This window comes from Lolium perenne, chromosome 2 (genome assembly GCF_019359855.2).
Source record: "Lolium perenne isolate Kyuss_39 chromosome 2, Kyuss_2.0, whole genome shotgun sequence".
Lineage (NCBI taxonomy): Eukaryota > Viridiplantae > Streptophyta > Magnoliopsida > Poales > Poaceae > Lolium > Lolium perenne.
The window spans coordinates 16,181,559-16,200,797 of record NC_067245.2 but is presented as its reverse complement, the minus strand read 5'-3'; positions in this window follow the sequence as shown (position 1 = coordinate 16,200,797).

Here is a 19,239-nt window from a genome sequence, read left to right as displayed (position 1 = left end):
AATTGTTTCAGAAATTGGCAGGTTCAATTATGCATACCATCGGTATATGCTTAGTTACACAACATGGTCGGATCCCCAGCCCATCCTATGTGATACACAAAATTTAGTAGCAGAACCAGCACTATCATATCATGTATCCCAATAAAACATGGCAACACTCTAGCGATGTAGTTCAATTTTTAACCCAGCAGATCGACTTATGGCGCATACTATTCAGCAATTCAACAGGAGAGTACTGCATACAAACCTACTGGTTTTCTGATCCAAACTAGGCGGCTATATGGATTTGGCGGCTATGTGAAACAATCAAGCAAAATTGCGTTAGGCAAGGAATCGCAGGTAGATCGAGCGAGCGATCCCAGCGACCAAACAAAAGGTACCTTGAGGTTGTAGGGGGACGAGGCGGAGGCGGCCCTGGAGCTGGAATCGAGGGACTTCCCCGGCCTGCTCCTGTCGGCGACGGTGGCCCGCGCGACACTTCCTCCTCTCGGCGACGGCGTTCTCTTCCTCGCGGCGGCGTTCTCTTCCTCGCAGCGGCGTTCTCCTCCTCTCGGCGGCACGGGGGCGGGTGCACGGTGCGGTTAGGGTTCGTGATGAGAATGGGGAAAGGGAGAAAGATAGCACGCGTGCGGTTAAGTCCCAGGTATAGCTGGGCTCACCTTATTGCCGGCGCACCACATGTTTGGTTCGCCGGGGACAACTATACCCCCGGCGAACCAAACATGTGGTGCGCCGGCAATAAGGTGAGCCCAGCTATACCTGGGACTTGTCCCCCAACCTGGCTGGCCATTTCTTTTTATTCTTTTCTTTATTTCTTTTCACTTTCTTTTTATTCTTTTATTTTTATTCTTTTCTTTATTTCTTTTCACTTTCTTTTATGTTTCTTTTCTTTTCCCACAAATCCTATACTATTTTATTTCCTTCTCTTTTCAAGATAATAACCAAGCAATATGAGTTATGCATTACAAAAAATATGAGTTATATACATGCATGCATAAAATATTGACCAACACAATATTAATTAGTCATACATAAAATATTGGCCATGATAATATGAGTAGTTATGAATTACACAAAATATGAGTTATACATTGCAAATAAAGTTTTACATCATCGATTGAGAAGAGTGTTTCGCTTTCTTCTTGCTTTTCTTGCTCGTCGTTGAATAATTTAGCCCCGTGTCGTGACTTCTTCTTTTGAAGGGTCGACCTGACCTCGGTAAGCGTGGTCCTGCTTCTTCTTGTGGTGTATGTTGTGTCTTCGTCCTCGGATTCTTCCATCATTGGGTCTCCGACTTGTCCTTCGAAGTCTTCCTCGTTGGCGACTCCATCCATTCCGACGATGGTCCTCTTGCCTCTCCTCACGATAACACGGCTAGGCCTGGATGGGTCGGTTATGAAGAAGCATTGGTGCACGTGTTCTGCCAGTACCCATGGCTCATTCTGCGCGGTGGCGTTCGTGGACTTTGATTTGTTGGCTTCGGGTAGAAACATGGTGGTGAAATACCGGTCTTCTTTTCTGACGCTCTTAGCCCATCTGATACGGAACATCGGCACTTTCTCCCCAGCGTAGCTAAGCTCCCAGATTTCCTCGATTCTTCCGTAGTATCTAGTCTTTACGTCACCCGTCCAGGAATCCATCGTTACCCCTGAGTTTTGGTAAACACTGTTCTTGTCTTTTTCTTCCGTGTAGAATGTGTACCCGTTGATATCGTACGCTTGGTAAGTCATGATGTTGGGCGCGGGGCCATGTGACAAGGCCAATACTAGTTTATCCTTGTCAGAATCCATTGGTGGGGGATTAGCATCAATGTGGTCTTTGAACCAGCGCGCGAAAGAGGAGTTGTGCTCTCTGTATATTTCTGCTTCCGTCATCATCGGCTTGCCACTGTTCTCTATCATGGTTTTGTGCTCTTTCAACCAAGGATCGATCAAGTCAATGTGTTGTAGTGCTACTAAGTTGGCCCTGTCAAAGTCGGAACTCCGACCAGACATGTGCACGTGCAGTTCCTTCCTTCCATTTTTGTGGCCTACTCCCTCGAACCTGCAGAGGTGCTTGTTTTGAGGCAAACCAACAGGGTCCTCGATGTCTAGATAATTCGTGCAGAAAGAGATGCACTCTTCGGTGAGCCAGCCCTGTACGATGCTTCCATCTGGATGTGACCTGTTACGAACGTATCCTTTAATGACCCCATTCATTCTTTCAAACGGCATCATGTTGTGTAAGAATGCCGGCCCTAGACTGACGATATCATCCATGATATGGACCAACAGATGGACCATCACATCAAAGAATGCAGGCGGGAAGTACATCTCCATCTCACATAGGATCACCACGATCTCTTCCTGGAGCCTTGTGAGTTTCTTCACGCTTATCGACTTCCGAGTTATGACGTCGAAGAAGTTACAGAGCCCAGTCAGCGTTGCACGGACATGGTCATCCATTATACCTCGGATTGCAACCGGAAGAATCTGCGTCATCATCACGTGACAGTCATGAGACTTCATGCCGCTGAAGTTTCGTTTCTTGGGGTCCATGTATACGCTTATTAGCCCGGAGTAACCGAAGGGCACTCTGACTCCTACAAGGCAATTGAAAAATTGATCGACCTCGGCCGGACTAAAAGTGAAGCAGGAGGGGGGACAGTAATAGTCTGGCTGCTTAATCCTTTTGCGCTTCTGACCGCCGTCCGCCTCCTCCTCCGACTGTCCCTCTTGGGCCGGCGGGATCTGAAGCTCTTCCCTGATGCCCAAAACTTTCAGGTCCTGTCTTGCTTTCGGCCCATCTTTGGTCCGGTCCGGCATGTTGAGAAGAGTGCCAAGCAAGCTCTCGCACACGTTCTTTGTAATATGCATGACATCAAGGCAGTGAGGTGTATCGAGAATTTTCCAGTACGGCAAGTCCCAAAACACGGACCTCCTTTTCCATACACCAATGAGCGGCGTCGTTTCCTTTTTCTTCTTCTTCTCTCCAGGCTTTTGACGAATCTTTCCCGGCGCAGGGCACTCCTTCCAACCTTTCAGTAATGTATCGATCTCTTCGCCGCTCTTCTTACGTGGAGGTCCTCGGGGTTCATTTGTACCATCGAACAGATCTCCACGCTTTCTCCACGGGTCAGTTTTCTGTAGCCACCTTCGATGCCCCATGTAAACTATTTTCGAAGAGCCGGGATCCTTACCAAGCTGCAAAAACATCGTCTCTTCCATGCACCTGACACATGCCTTGTGTCCATGGCACACCTGGCACGAAATGTAACCGTATCCGAGGTAGTCCTGCACCGTCGTGATCAACGCGGCTCTCAAAGGGAAATATTCTTCCATGACGGCGTCCCATGTATCTACCCCTTCCTCCGCCCACAACGTTTCAAGCTCCTCCTTTAATAGTTCGAGATACATGTTGATATCGTTTCCTGGCTGTGTCGGCCCTTGAATTAGCATACTCATCTGTATGTACTTCCTCTTCATGCACAGCCCGGGCGGGAGGTTGTAGATCCATACAAACACGGGCCATGTGCGATGTGTGTCGCTCTGGTTTCCGAACGGATTGAATCCGTCCGTGCTCGCACCCAACCTGATGTTTCGGGATCTGCCCCAAAACTTCCGAATTCATTGTCTAATGCTTTCCACTGGCTTGCATCCGAAGGGTGCGTCAAGACCTGGTGCTCAATCCGCTCTTTATCATTCAACACTGCCTCCTTTCTTTCTGCGTGCCAGCGCATGAGCTTTGCTTCCTTGCGGTCCGCGTAGAACCGTTGAAGCCGGGGGGCGAGCGGGAAGTACCACACAACTTTTCGAGGAGCTTTCTTCTTCCCTTTCTTGTACCGTTCAGCTTCACACACAGGACATTTGGTCTTGTCCATGTGCTCCTTGCGATACATGATACAGTCGTTGATGCAGGCGTGATACTTTTCGTGGGGTAAGTTGAGAGGGCACGTGATTCTCTTGGCCTCGGCTAGACTACCAGGACACGTGTTCCCGGCAGGAAGGAGATCTTTCACGTATTCCAGGATGTCGTCGACGCTTGTGTCCGTCCATCCGTGTTTCGCCTTCATCTGCAGCACATCGAGAGCTACTCTCAAGCGAGACTCCCCCAACCCGCGACCTGAGTCGTACAACGGAGTATTCGAGTCTATCTCGAGTTGCTCAAGCTTTGATTTCCGCTTGGCGCCTTTCGTCTTTTCGAGAAGCAGATCTTGAAGATGAGGGTCCCGCACGACTGAAGCTAGCGACACCTCTTCGTCGTCGTCAAGGTTATTGTCGTCGTCAAGGTTATCGTCCTGCGCGACAAACTCTTCATCGTCATCAATATCATGATGCCCTCCTTCTTGCCGGCCATTTTTACCACCTGCCGCCGTCGCCCCATTGACCTCCGCGCCATCATCACTCATCCATTGAGTGTGTCCATGCATGAAACCATTAGTGAGCAGGTGCCCCTGCAATTTGCCTGAATACGGGTCAAACCATTTCCCTCGTTTGCATCTCCGGCACGGACACAATACCTCCTTGCGGTTATTTTCATACATGTCGATGATCGCGTGTTTCAGATATCTCATCACGATGCTTTCACTCATCTCGATAACCATTATCGCCTGCATGGTAAGATTACATAATTCATTAGAACCATGCATCCGTCGGTAGTTTTCACGGAAAATTTCGGCATGACCTTCCTACACGGTAGGACATAGGAGCGCCAGAAATGTGCCGAAACGGAAACTTGAAGAATCAACATTTCAGCGCAACGTTGGCAACTCATTTTCAACGCCAACACACACACACAAGCACAAGCACAACATATATATATGCCACACACGAGAGCTTTTCTTCAAATGTCCAACATACATCGATTTCATTCCTTAATTTGTTCATTAATCACCTATTTGTTTGATATATTCGTTGATAAGATCGAGATGACGCGCCGCGACAATGGCGTATGGAAGCCGACTTTCTAGATCTAGATCTAGATTGAGCGGTCAATGCGGGATAGTAGATCTAGATCTACATAGGGGGATGTGGGAGATGCATGTAGGAAGGGAAGATTTGCTCAAAAAATATGATTTTGTTTGGTCAAATTGGTGAAATTGGGGATAGAAATGGGCAAAAATGAGCTGGGTTGGGAGAAGGCTCGGGTTTGTGTGGAGGAGTGGAGTGGTAGTAGTGGGGGGAGTGGTTGTTGAGCAGAAATAACTGCCCAGGTTACTGCCGGCGCACCCCTGGGCTAGTGCGCCGGCAGCACATACCCTTTCGGCTATATCACCCCCGGGCCAGGCCCAAGAATCATTGCCGGCGCACCGGCCCAGGGGTGCGCCGGCAATAGCAAATTTTCCACCGGCGCACCACTGGGCCGGTGCGCCGGCAATGATTCTTGGGCCTGGCCCGAATCGGCCGGGGCCATGCCAGGAAATAGCGCCGGCGAGTCTTTCCCCGAGGTGCGCCGGCAGTAGTCCTTCATCGCCGGCGCGGCTGAAAAGTGGTGCGCCGGCAATCCTTTCCACCGGCGCATGTCCAAGGTGGTGCGCCGGCACCACTTGCCTCCACCTATAGGCTTTTCCCTAGTAGTGAATTGTGTTGGTTTATCATATCTAAGCATTCTACAAGCAAGAGATCAATTGATGGTGGCCTATGGTGAAGATTTGCAATTTGGCCTAAGTTGTATGTGAGGGAGAAATGGGTTTTTCTCATTTTCTTCTATTCTTCTCAAAATAGGGTTAGGTGATCTTAGCTTAGGGTTTAATAGCAATTGATCATCATACTAACACTCATCATGGCAATTGCACAAAAGAAAATCACTCATATGCATGAAACTATATGTGACACTATATGCATATAAAAAGTTTTTGTTTGTTGCAAAATTTGAGTAATTGAAACTCTCTCTTGATTTTATTATTGTTGAAACTTGGGATGTTACAAACCCTTCCCCCTTACAAAAGATCTCGTCCCGAGATCTTAAAGAAAACTAGGTACTAAAGAGATCTGGGTACTCAGTCTTCATGAAGTCTTCCCTCTCCCAAGTGGCTTCTTCTTCAGTGTGATTACTCCATTGGATCTTCAGAAACTTGATACTCCTGGTGCGAGTGGTTCTGAAGGCTTCTTCCAAGATGCGAATAGGTACTTCGCGATATGTCAAATCTGAGTTGATATCTACAGCTCGATGATCGATGTTCTTGAAAACCTCGGTCTTCTCAGGTACCTCCAAGCACTTCCGGAGTAACGAGATGTGAAACACATTGTGCACCGCTGACATCTCTTCTGGTAACTCCAGTTGATAGGATACTTCTCCTCGGCGACTCAGGACTTTGAAGGGTCCGACATATCGGGGTGCAAGCTTTCCTCTAAGCTGGAATCTCTGCATTCCTTTAAGGGGGGACACTTTGAGATACACGAAATCTCCGATCTCGAAGGTCATCTCTCGGCGTCTCTTGTCGGCGTAGCTCTTCTGTCTTGATTGGGCGGTCTTGAGGTACTCGCGGATCTTGTGAACCTTCTCTTCAGCTTCGCGGAGAATATCTGGTCCAAAGACTTGACTCTCTCCGACTTCCGACCAGTTCAGAGGGGTATGGCACTTCCTTCCGTACAGTGCTTCAAAGGGGGCCATTTGCAAACTGGCTTGATAGCTGTTGTTGTACGAAAATTCTGCGTACGGCAAGCAGTCTTCCCACTTGGATCCATACTCTAGCACACATGCCCTCAACATATCTTCCAGTATCTGGTTGACTCGTTCAGTCTGTCCATCCGTCTGCGGGTGATAGGCTGTGCTGAAATTCAGCCGAGTTCCGAGTCCTTCATGTACCTTCTGCCAGAATCTGGAGGTGAATTGGGATCCTCTATCGGATACTATTGACTTCGGTGTTCCGTGCAGGCTGACTATCCGTGAGATATACAACTCTGCAAGTCTTGGTCCTTGATAGGTGGTCTTGACGGGGATGAAGTGGGCGACTTTGGTCAATCTGTCGACCACTACCCAGATAGAATCATTCCCTTTACTAGATTTGGGCAGTCCGGTGATGAAGTCCATTCCGACAGAATCCCACTTCCATTCGGGAATCTGTAGGGGTTGCAACAGTCCTGCGGGGCGTTGATGTTCTGCTTTGACTCTTTGACAGATGTCACATTTGGCGATGTAGCTCCCTATTTCTCTCTTCATTCCATGCCACCAGAATTGTTGCTTCAGATCTTGGTACATCTTGGTACCTCCGGGGTGAATGGAGTAAAGGGTGTCATGGGCTTCTTTCAGAATGACTTGCTTTAACTCTGAATCTGACGGCACACAAAGGCGTCCGTTGTACCATAGCACTCCTTCTTCATCAACAGTGAATCCCGGTGCCTTTCCTGCAGCTATTTGGCTCTTGATCCCGTCAATGCTTGCATTTCCCTTCTGGGCTTCCTTGATTTGACTAATCAGGGTGGGTTGGAGTTCAATGCTTGCTAGAAATCCTTCACTAACTAGTTCCATTCTAAACTGTTCAAACTCTTGAAACAGGCTAGGTTGCTCTTCTGCGATCATGGAGTTCAACTGACACGGCAGTCTACTCAAAGCATCCGCTACCACATTGGCCTTGCCGGGGTGGTAGTGAATTTCCATATCGTAATCCTTGATTAGCTCTAACCATCTTCTCTGCCTCATGTTCAGCTCCTTCTGAGTGAAGATATACTTCAAGCTCTTGTGATCTGAATAGATCTCACATCGATTACCCATGAGGTAATGACGCCACACCTTCAGGGCTAAAACCACAGCTGCTAGCTCTAAGTCATGGGTTGGATAGTTCTGCTCATGCTGCTTCAGTTGCCTTGACAGGTAAGAGATCACTTTCCCTTCTTGCATCAACACACATCCAAGACCAATCTTGGAGGCATCACAATACACATCAAATGGCTTGGTGATGTCCGAAATGATCAGTATTGGGGCTGAAGTCAGTCTGCCCTTGAGCTGTTGGAAACTCTCTTCACACTTGTTCGTCCATTCGAACTTCTTGTCCTTCTTCAACAATTGAGTCATCGGTCTTGCTATACTTGAGAATCCTTCAACGAATCGGCGGTAATATCCCGCCAATCCGAGAAATGCACGGACCTCAGTCTGGGTGGTTGGGGCTTTCCATTCTTCAACAGTCTTGATCTTCGAGGGGTCAACGGCAATTCCTCCTGCGGACAAGATGTGTCCCAGGAATCCTACTTCCTTCAGCCAGAACTCGCACTTGCTGAACTTGGCGTATAACTGATGCTCCCGAAGGGTATCTAAAACCACTTCCAGGTGTTGCTCATGCTCCTCTTCGGATTTGGAGTAGATAAGGATGTCGTCGATGAAAACCACGACAAACTTGTCCAGGAAGTTCATGAAGATCTTATTCATGAGATTCATGAAATAAGCGGGAGCGTTGGTCAATCCAAATGACATGACATTGTACTCATACAATCCATATCTGGTGGTGAAGGCAGTTTTGGGGATATCGGTTGCACGAATCTTCAGTTGGTGGTAACCAGTCCTCAGATCAATCTTCGAGAACACTTTGGCCCCGGTCAGTTGGTCAAACAGATCTTCTATCTTCGGCAAAGGATACTTGTTCTTGATGGTGACATCGTTAAGCTTACGATAATCCGTACATAAACGAGTGGCACCATCCTTCTTGTCCACAAACAAAACTGGCGATCTCCAAGGCGATGCACTTGGTCTAATCAGACCCTTGAATAGCTTATCATCCAGTTGCTTCTTCAGTTCCACTAACTCTGCCGGGTTCATACTATAGGCTCTCTGGGCTATAGGTTCGGTTCCAGGGATTAACTCAATGATAAACTCGATATCCCGATCTGGGGGCATACCGGGTAGATCATCAGGAAACACATCGGGGTATCGACAAACGACCCTGATCTGATCCAAGGTGGGTTTAGCTAGACTCTGGTTGCAGGTAAACTTTCTGGGCAGTCTTTCAGATATGTGCTCGACTAATATTCCGGTGCTACTAGTCATGGTGATGGCCTTCTTGGCACAATCAATCAGTCCATGATGTTTCGACATCCAGTCCATACCCAGTACTAGTTCCAAACCTTTTGTTCCCAGAACAATCAAATTTGCATAAAATTCTATTTCATGAATTCTGATAGGAACATCTTTGCAAATTTTTCTAGCTTTAGTGGTTGATCCAGGTATTTGAACTATCATGACATGCTTCAAACTGATAGGTTGAATCTTACTAGTGCATGCAAAATCTTCAGTAACAAACGAATGCGATGCTCCAGAATCAAACAACACTCTTGCAGGTATTGAGTTAACAGAGAACATACCCAGCACGACATCTGGGGCTTCCTGAGCTTCTTCCGCACTCATGTGAAAGAGGCGGCCGCTACGGTTGTTCGGGTTGTTGGGGGTGAACTTCTTGCCGTTGGCGACATGGAGTTGCTACTGAGCAGGGCCAGAGGTGTTGGCGGCAGTCTTGGCGAGTCTCTTGGGGCACTCGTTGGAGTAGTGCCCCACCACTCCGCACTCATAACAAGTGATGGTGGACTTGTCCTTGGGGGTGATGGGAACAGCGTTGCTCCCAGTCCTCGGAGCAGTGTTGGAGGTGTTGTTGTTGTGGTTGGGGGCTCGGGGTGGAGCGCGGTTGAAGTTGTTGTTGTTGTTGTGGTGGCCTCCTGGCCTGGGGTTTCCTCCACTCCGGTTCTGATAACCCGGACGTGAATTCTGCATCGGGGGCTTGTTGTTTCTTGGGGCAAACCCTCCACTTGAGCTGGGGCGATACTTGTGGTTGTTGCTGGGCCCACTCTGATTCATCATGCGGCGCTTGCGGTTTTCATTGGCCTGATGGATCTTTCCCTCCATCTGGATGGCGGAGTCAACGAGGGCTTCCAGATCAGCAAATGGGATGTTGATCAACAAAGTCTGCATCTCATCATGCAGTCCATTTAGGAACCTTTCCTTCCTCTTCTCATTGGTGTCGGTCTCATCCGGGGCGTACCTTGACAGGGTGAGGAATCTGTCGCGGTATTCTACCACGGTTAGACGGCCTTGCTTCAGTTCGCGGAACTCATCCCGCATCTTCTTGATTAGACCCGGTGGCACATGATACTTGCTAAACTTGAGCTTGAAATCTGCCCAAGTCATCATTTGCCCCACATTCAATGCGCGAGCACTTGTCCACCAGGCACGTGCAGGTCCTGCCAGATAGTGGGTGGCAAACAACACCTTGTCATTCTCTTCCACTCCGGCAACTTCAAGATTGTTCTCCATAGTCTGGAGCCAATCGTCAGCATCAAGGGGTTCCTCCGTCTTGCTAAACACCGGTGGGTTGGTGTTCTGGAAGTTCTTCAGCTTTGACCCTGGGTGGTCATGGTTTCCGTGGCCCTGATTGTTCTGTGCAATCTGTTGAAGTGCAGCGAGGTTGGCTTGCCGTTCAGCTCTCTCAACCTCTCTATTAGCCAACATCTGTTGCAACATCTGCATCATCGCCTCCTGGGTCATGTTGCGAGTTGGAGGTGCCATCTGAACAGGGGTATGGATAATGAGACGAGATGGAAATTTCTATGGCTCATTTTGGGATAAAATCACACAATTTAAAACTTGATTCATAAAATAATAATAATATTACACACACAAACATAGTCATGAAGGTAGCAAATATGACAAGCCAACAATCCGGAGGGTTTGAAGAACCCTTTCAACAACCTACGATACATGGGGCGGGTACAAAGGACCGATACATCTCATACTACGCAAGTGCTCATAGAGGGGAACTACTCTCCATCGATGCGGAGCGGGAAGGTGGTGTCCATCCCGGCAGGCAGGTGCTGGTGGAAGTCCAGATCTCCCTCTTCTTCCTCCTCGTAATCGTTGTCGTTGCTCACGTAGGAGTAGCCATCCCCTTGGATGTCTTCTCCCTCGCCTTCTTCTTCCAGTGCCTGGAGCTGCTCCGCCTGTGTGGCGAGGGTCTCCTTCATGGCGGCGATCTTGGCCTTGAGGCGGTGGATGGTGTAGTCCCTCTTCGAGACCAGCTGGCGGAGAGTCCTACGCTCCTTGGCGATGACCTTGATGGTCTCCGCATACTGATTCAGCTGGAGGTAGGTGTGGTTGGCGGATGAGCGGGAGTTGTCCAGCTCAGCACGAGTCTCGAACAACATGAAGTCGAGATGATCCACGTGGTGCCTCAGCACGGGGTGGAACGGCAGGCTGATGGGCAGCCCAAGAGAGGAGTGCCTTGCAAAGTGTGCAAAGCGTTCCCCTTCAATAGCCACCGAGTTTTGCCCGCACAGACGAGCGAGAGCCTCCTGTAGAGCGCGGGCGAGTCCATCCACCCAGCTGTTCTCTCGGAGAGAGAACTGAATCTGGCGGAACATGGGTGACTCCGGCTTCCCGGGGAGGTTGGCCATGATGATCCATTGGAGTTGGCCCCCGGCCTGGTCAGCGACCTGGCCCCCGTAGAACACGGGAGGCGAGCGTCCAAGGAACTCTGAGAGGGCAAGCATGTCCCTCTCAAAGATCAGATCTCCACCGTTCGCCAGCTCGTACACTTGGGTTTGGATGAAAGGCTCCATCGGGATGATAGGCTCCATCTGTAGAGGGATTGATGAGCAAGTTAGAAAAGTGCAAGTGTTCAAAATTTTAAGTAACTTATAAATAAGAACATGAATTGGCTAGTTTGAAAAGATCTCAAAGGTAAGGGTATGATTGTATTTTTCATAACTATTCAATTCATTATATTTGAAACTAAGTTTGTCAAACGTCCATTCTAACTAGGGTCTCCTAAGGTCAAACAATGGCTCTGATACCAACTTGTCAACACCCAGATTTTTAAGTCCAGATGCCCTATTATATCATACATCGCAATCCCAGGAAGATTGTTTTTGCGAGACATAATAGTAAGTAGTTCAGAGTCATCATTTATTACAACACATACTTGTCTTACAACAACGGATCACATGATCCAATATTACACAAATAGATTGTTCAACATCACAAATAAGTAGCGGAGGCGTAGTAGTAGTGGACTATCTATTCCACAGGCAACGCTTGACGTTAGAAGACGATCCTAGTTATCGTAGACGTCCTGCTGTCCGTCATCCTGATACTGTTGCTCCTCTTCAAAGTCTGGCATTTGAATAGCCAGGGCAAAGCCATGAGTACTTTAAAGTACTCGCAAACTGATACTATAGTAATTACTTACTGAGTGTAGTAAGGGGGTGCTAAGCTCTAGGTTGATTTGCGTAAAGCCAAGTTTAGTTATCAAACATTTAGTAAAGACTCATCATTTGCTAGACTAACTCAAGTGGGAACATTAGTGTCATTCCCACGAATCATTTGGGATCCAAGTCAAATCATCTTTCAATTCATCATCCTTTGTAAGATCAAAAATTCTGATAACGGAAATAGTATGGCCTTTCCAATCGTCCATAACCGCGGACACGGCTATTCGAATAGGTTTAACACTCTGCAGAGGTTGTACTCTTGTGCCACAACTTTTGATTACATCCGTCGAGGATAACCCCGAATCATCGCAACTCAGTACGCGGATCATCAACCTTAACCTTTCACTTATATATGCTAGTATAGGCACCTCTCCCCATGAGCTTGGCCTCCCGGTGAAAACCAACTGTTAACCCGGGAACTGCACAGGGCTTGGGTCGTACATTCACCTCATATTCACATCATTTCTCATATATGGAGGCAGCCTCGGCGTAACCCCTATGATGCTTGTTTAGAGGAACCCATACTAAAATACACAAGTTTCTAGTTAAGCCCTACCCATAATCAGGTATTGTGGGGGTACTTGTATAATTGGAAGGGTATCGCATTCAAACCAATATCAGTTTTATATCAAAAATCACCATCTTCTCTTGGTCATATTCACCTTCAAAATCATTCAATGGAAATGACTCATCATTCCAAGGTTTCAAATTCATTTCAAGTCACATGTTCCCATCTAGAGTAGTCAAATTTTATTTGATTAGCACTAGCAACTATTTCATGAGGGGTGCTATCTAGCTTTGATTAGTTCTAAGCTAACCTTTAATCTTGTTCTACTCTATCCAAGTGAATCATAAATCAAAAAGTACTTTGAAGTAAATAAGCAAAAATAATTGTAATGTAAAAACATGGGATAGGTAAAGCATAAAATTAAAGGGGTGATGGTGCCTTGCTCTTGTAGAGCTTTGCATCATGTTAGCAAGAGTATTAGCTTGCCTTGGTGGGGATAGGAGTCAAAGTTTTCCTCCTCCTCTTGAGAGTAGCTTCCCTCCTCCACGTATTCCTCGTTACTAGCGTCTATATACGAATACGGGTACACAATCACCACACAAATACTTGCATGCTAGACTAAAACACACAAGAGAGTTCACTCAATTAATTCTAGCATCACATAAATCATGGCATGGTGGATTACTTGGTTTGTTCTTATTTAAGAGAAAAATAATTTCCTCTCATTATAAGTATTTATTGGATTTGCTATTTAAGTCTTTGGAGAAAAATAATTTCCTCTCATTAAATCCTATCAAGATTTAATCTCCACCAATAATAATAAGGTATGAAATATAAGTTGACCAAGGTCAACATTTCATATCTATTATGAGGGAGTAATAATTTAAATGGGGTACTACACCTCATACAATTTAAAACTAACATTTGAATGGTTTAAAATCTCTAAGTATTCACAATCAGAGGTTTATTAGCCTAATGTCATTTCCTCTTATTGTGTTACTTAGGATCAAGATTTAACTGAGAGAGTAACTCTCATACTATTTATAAGATTTAAATTCCATAATTTAAATGCACTAGAAATGGCTATTTAACCATTGTTTTGATCCAGTACATGATCATGCAAACAACTTGGCTATATTATTGCATAAACAATTAAAGAACATCAATTGTGATTTATGAGAGTTGGAATCAACTAAAAATCAATTTTGGTTAAATTTTAAATTAATTTTCAATTTGCAAAAGTCCCTGTCTTGTTATTTTTAGCATTTTAATTCTAATACGAAATTGGAGATGAGACCAGTGGCATTGGATAGATAATTTCGTTGGCTTTCCAACGGTATGAAGTTTGCTAGATTTGGTTTGGTAGATTTCAAACTATTCAAAAATTACTACAGCATCTGCAGGGTATTTGAATAAATATTAAATCGAAGTTTGAATCTGTGGGCTAGGCGGGAAATGGTAACGGGCCGAAACGGATTTGAATTGCACTGCGCATCCCAACAAGCAACTGGTGCGCTTGGGCCGCCCTGACGAGGTGGGGGCCACCCGTCAGTGGCTTTTAAAACAGCGAAACGGTACGCGCTAGCTAGACCGTTGGATTAGAACAGAGATCAACGGTGTGTGAGCGTCGTCGTCTCCGACGAGCGACGGGCGCACTGGCGGCGAGCCTAGGGGGTCGGAGGGAGTACCAGGCCGTCGGAGAGGAAGGGCAAGCTGCTCGGTGAAGTGGAAGTAGATGGGGAAGCGTCTGGTGCAGCGGCGGAGCTTGGCGAGGCTCCAGTCGATGCAGAGCTTCCGCGGGCTCCGGCGGCTTCGAGCTCTCGATTCGAGCTACTCCGGCGAGGTGGGGTGAAATTGACTGGGGGAGAAGGATCAGTGAGGAGAGGGGAGCAGGTTGTGTGAAGAAATGGAGGGCTGAGGTCCTCTATTTATAGCGGAAGGGAGGTGGCCGATGGGTGCTGTGGAGGAGCGTCCATGGCGCGGCGCTTGTGGTGCTCGAAGGGGCAAGGCGAGGACGGCTAGAGGTAGGCATCGTCCTGGCGATGCTCAACGTGCAGCGACGCAGAGAAAAGGGCGACGGAATCACTCGAGCGCGTGCGATGATCATGGCAGTACCCGCGGTACTTCTCCGGCGAGGACGACGGTGATGAGGCGGCCGCAGTCATTTGAGTATGTCTAGTTTGTAGAGGGTGGTGAGTGGATGCTCGACGCAGGCGTAGTCTTTGCACGGGTGGAGTAGGGCGCTCGAGCGCGCGACGTACTGGCGCGGCCAGAGCGCGGTGAGCGCGCGTGCTGGCATGTCCTGGCAACGTTTAGGCGCGCGCGTTCTGACCAATGCCGTGGCTTGGCGAGCTAGGGATAGGTACGGTGAGGTTCCTTTAGCTGCAGAGATGCTCCAGGACAAGGAGAAAGGTTGAGAGGGAGGCCAGAGAGAGGGATGCCAAAGGTGGCCGGCATGGTTCGGTGTAGTGCATCTCTTCTCTTTTTTCCACACTAAACAACGGTGGCACGTACCAAGATCGATGCAGAGGATGCAGGAGGGTCTAATGATCAAAAGTTAAAAGGGGTTTAGGCCGAAGTCCATCGTGTAATAGCATGTAACACAATTCTGGAACTATGCCTGCCAAGTGTTTGATCATATGGCCGCATGAACTTTTTTGATGAATTTTGGAAATCTTTTTGGTACACCTTATTTATATAATTAAAGTGAAAGATTGGTGGTGGTGGGGTTCATTTTGGAGTTGATTTGCAAAATGGCAAAAGTGGGATGATCTTGTTTTCAAACTCGGGTTCCATCTTGGCACATTATTTCTGGTCAACCTAGTCAACTCTAGCCATGGTGGTCAACATGAAATTTAATCACCTTGACATGGTCTTGGATGACATAGCATTGGTTGACCAAGTTTAGTTTAGGAATAAAGAGATAGTGAGGTGCAAAGTGGTGAAGAAATTAAAAAAAGGACATATGACCATTATCATATGTGTGAAGGTTTTGAGATTTCCTTTGGTTTGATTCGTGTTTCATTGAAGCAATTGTGTTGGTTTATCATATCTAAGCATTCTACAAGCAAGAGATCAATTGATGGTGGCCTATGATGAAGATTTGCAATTTGGCCTAAGTTGTATGTGAGGGAGAAATGGGGTTTTCTCATTTTCTTCTATTCTTCTCAAAATAGGGTTAGGTGATCTTAGCTTAGGGTTTAATAGCAGTTGATCATCATACTAACACTCATCATGGAAATTGCACAAAAGAAAATCACTCATATGCATGAAACTATATGTGACACTATATGCATATAAAAAGTTTTTGTTTGTTGCAAAATTTGAGTAATTGAAACTCTCTCTTGATTTTATTATTGTTGAAACTTGGGATGTTACATGATAACACAGCGGCAGACATGCTATCCAAGCTCGGATCCGGCAGGAAGCAAATTCCGCCTGGCATTTTCCTGGAGCACCTACGGATACCCTCAGTTAAGGGCGCTAACCCAGAAAATCCAGAGGTGGCGGTATCTCCGGCAAAGGAAGTGATGGCTATCATTCCGGCTTGGACCCAGCCTTTCCTGGACTACCTCATTGATCAGAAGTTGCCGGAGGACGAGGTCCTAGCACGACAGATCATCAGACGAGCAAGATCCTACACAATCGTTGACGGACAGCTCTACAAATGAAGCGCAACGGGAGTGTTCCTCAAATGCGTCTCCAATCAAGATGGCATTGAAATACTCAGAGAGATCCACGCAGGGGACTGCGGGCATCACGCCGCTCCCAGGTCCGTCGTTGCCAAAGCTTTCCGGCTAGGATTTTATTGGCTCACAGCTAAAGAAGATGCTGACAAGTTGGTAAAAACCTGCCGAGGTTGCCAGTACTATGCTACTCAACCAAATGCCCCAGCCCAAGAGCTGAAGACCATCCCTATCACCTGGCCGTTCGCGGTCTGGGGGCTCGATATGGTTGGTAAGTTAAAGAAATCATCTCCTGGCGGTTTTGAGTACCTCCTGGTCGCTATTGATAAATTCAGTAAATGGATCGAGGCAAAGCCAGTGAGAAAAGCCGACGGTGCTACGGCACTCAAATTTGTCTGCAGCCTCGTGACGAGATTCGGCATCCCGCACAACATAATCACAGATAATGGCACAAACTTCGCCCAAGGAGAATTGAAGGATTACTGTCATGACGTTGGGATCCGACTAGACTTGGCATCAGTGGCTCATCCACAGTCCAATGGTCAGGTCGAAAGAGCCAATGGACTCCTCCTATCCGGAATAAAACCACGCCTTGAAGAACCGCTGCGCCGCGCAGCCGGATCTTGGGCTGAGGAGTTAGACTCCGTCCTGTGGAGTTTACGAACTACCCCCAACAGGTCAACAAGATTCACTCCGTTCTTCCTGGTATACGGATCCGAAGCCGTGCTCCCCTCCGACATCATCCACGATTCACCGCGAGTTTCCGCCTATGATGAAGAAACTGCTGACGAGGCCAGACATCTATCTGTGGACCTGATCGAAGAAGCTCGGAACTTAGCAGACCAATGCTCCACCATTTACCAGTAGAAGCTCCGACGCTATCATAGCCGTCGAGTCCGGAATCGCTCGTTCATGGCTGGAGACCTGGTTCTCCGCCTTCGCCAGGTGAAAGATCACAAGTTGCAATCCCCATGGGAGGGACCCTTCGTCGTTAGTAAAGTGCTTCACAATGGATCGTACTACCTTGTCGATTTCCGAGAGCTAAAAGATAGACCTGCTAACTGGCGCCGGAAACGCAAGAGGGAGGATCTGGATGACATCTATGACGAAACAGAGCGTCCTTGGAACATTGCACAGCTACGTCCTTTCCACACTTAGCATAGAATTACATACATTGTAACAATCATACATGATCAATGAAATAAAGCTTTTGGTTCACTCTTTGAGTCTTCTACCTCCTTTACTTGTTCATTTTAGATCGTGTATGCTTTTTTCCGACTAAAACCGCAGAGCTGGATATTTCCGCCTAGGCGTGTATGAAAGTTGTGATTTCTCAAAACCGTCCTTTAGGATGTAAGCTTAAGCTTTCTGGTGGAATTTTTTCTGTTGCGAATTCGTGGATTCCTAGTAGCGATTTCCGGCACCTTGGCTGGGGGCTTGTTTCCGCGGTTATTGACGGATTGCCATTGGGCTTCGTCGCCGTTGGCGAGTGTTTCCGGCTAAAGGTCTTCCGGCTCGTGGAAGGTCAAGCGAGTAAACCGGAAAACATAGAAATCAGCACTTGCTTTCCAAACAAAACGAAACATGCAAATAATATTAAACGTATAGCAGGACAAGTATCTTCCGCCCATGCATGATTGTTTCGTCCCTAGCTACTTAAGAATTTAAGTTATTCATTACAAACCCACTCCGGGGTCAAAAGTGATGCATCAGTTCTCATTGTTTCACAGGTTCTCCGAGGACTGCTCTTCATCAGAAGCTATGTAGGCGGAGCCGTTGTCCGAGCCACCGCCTGAGCCGTCGTCATTGAAGTCGGAGCCTTCCTCGTCTTGGTCAGCACTTGACCCGGAGCCTTCTTCGTCGCCTTCCTCGGCAGCTTCTTCTTCCTCTTCCTCCGGCTCGGAAAAGCCTTTGGGAAGATCATATTTGTTGTACCAGAACGAGTGGTTTACTCGTCCAACAAAAAGGCGATCAAATCCCATGGCTTCCGAGAGGAGATGTCTCATGATGGTATCCTTGGGGACTCCGCGTGCGACATCTGCAAATTTCATGGAGGGAAAGTGCGCCTTGCAGGTGGCTAGCACGAGGGCAGCAACTCCGCGAGATGAAGATTCCTGCCAATCCTTGATAAGTTCCGGCACGTTCCTCATGAGTTTCGTCATGCGGTCAATCATCGTCGTCTTGGCTCTCTTCAGGTTAAGGGATTTGGCAATTCCGCGACATGCTTCGACGAGGTCCTCGATTGAACTCCGCGCTTCTTCATATGCCTCAGTCCTTTTGAGGGTTGAATCTTTGGTCCATTCAAAGCCTAGGCTTGCTGCAAAGTACAAAAGATCAGTTTCTTCCGCGGACAGAGAATTTTTTTTTGAAGAAGCCGGAGTCAAGACAATAACAAACAGGGTCCTTACGGAAGATCAACTTGTCAATAGCCTCCGCCTCTGCCTCCTGGCTCTTGTTCTTGGCCGCCAGGGTGGTCATCCTTTGCTGGCTCTTCTTGAGTTTGTCAGCCAGTTCCGCCATCTCGCGGGAATGTTTCTCCAAGAGCTCCTTCTTTTCTTTAGTTTCCTTCTCGGAGGACTCTTTCAAGAAGTTCTTCAGAGTTTCATTCTCCGCCTCCAATACTTGGACCTTGGCGGACAAGGCATCGATGGTGGGGTGCTTGTCAGTTTCTTCTGAAAACAGAACATCACATAAGTTATACATTATGGTTGCTCATGCAGTACAAATTTAATCAAATCGGATTTCTCGCCTTTCAATCGGGTCTCCAGGCGGAGCACAGCTTGACGACTATTCTCAGCAGTCTGGCGCAGCCCTTCTATTTCCGTCATCTGCTCCAGCACATGGACGCGCAGATCTTCGTGCAGCTTCCGCGTGCCCT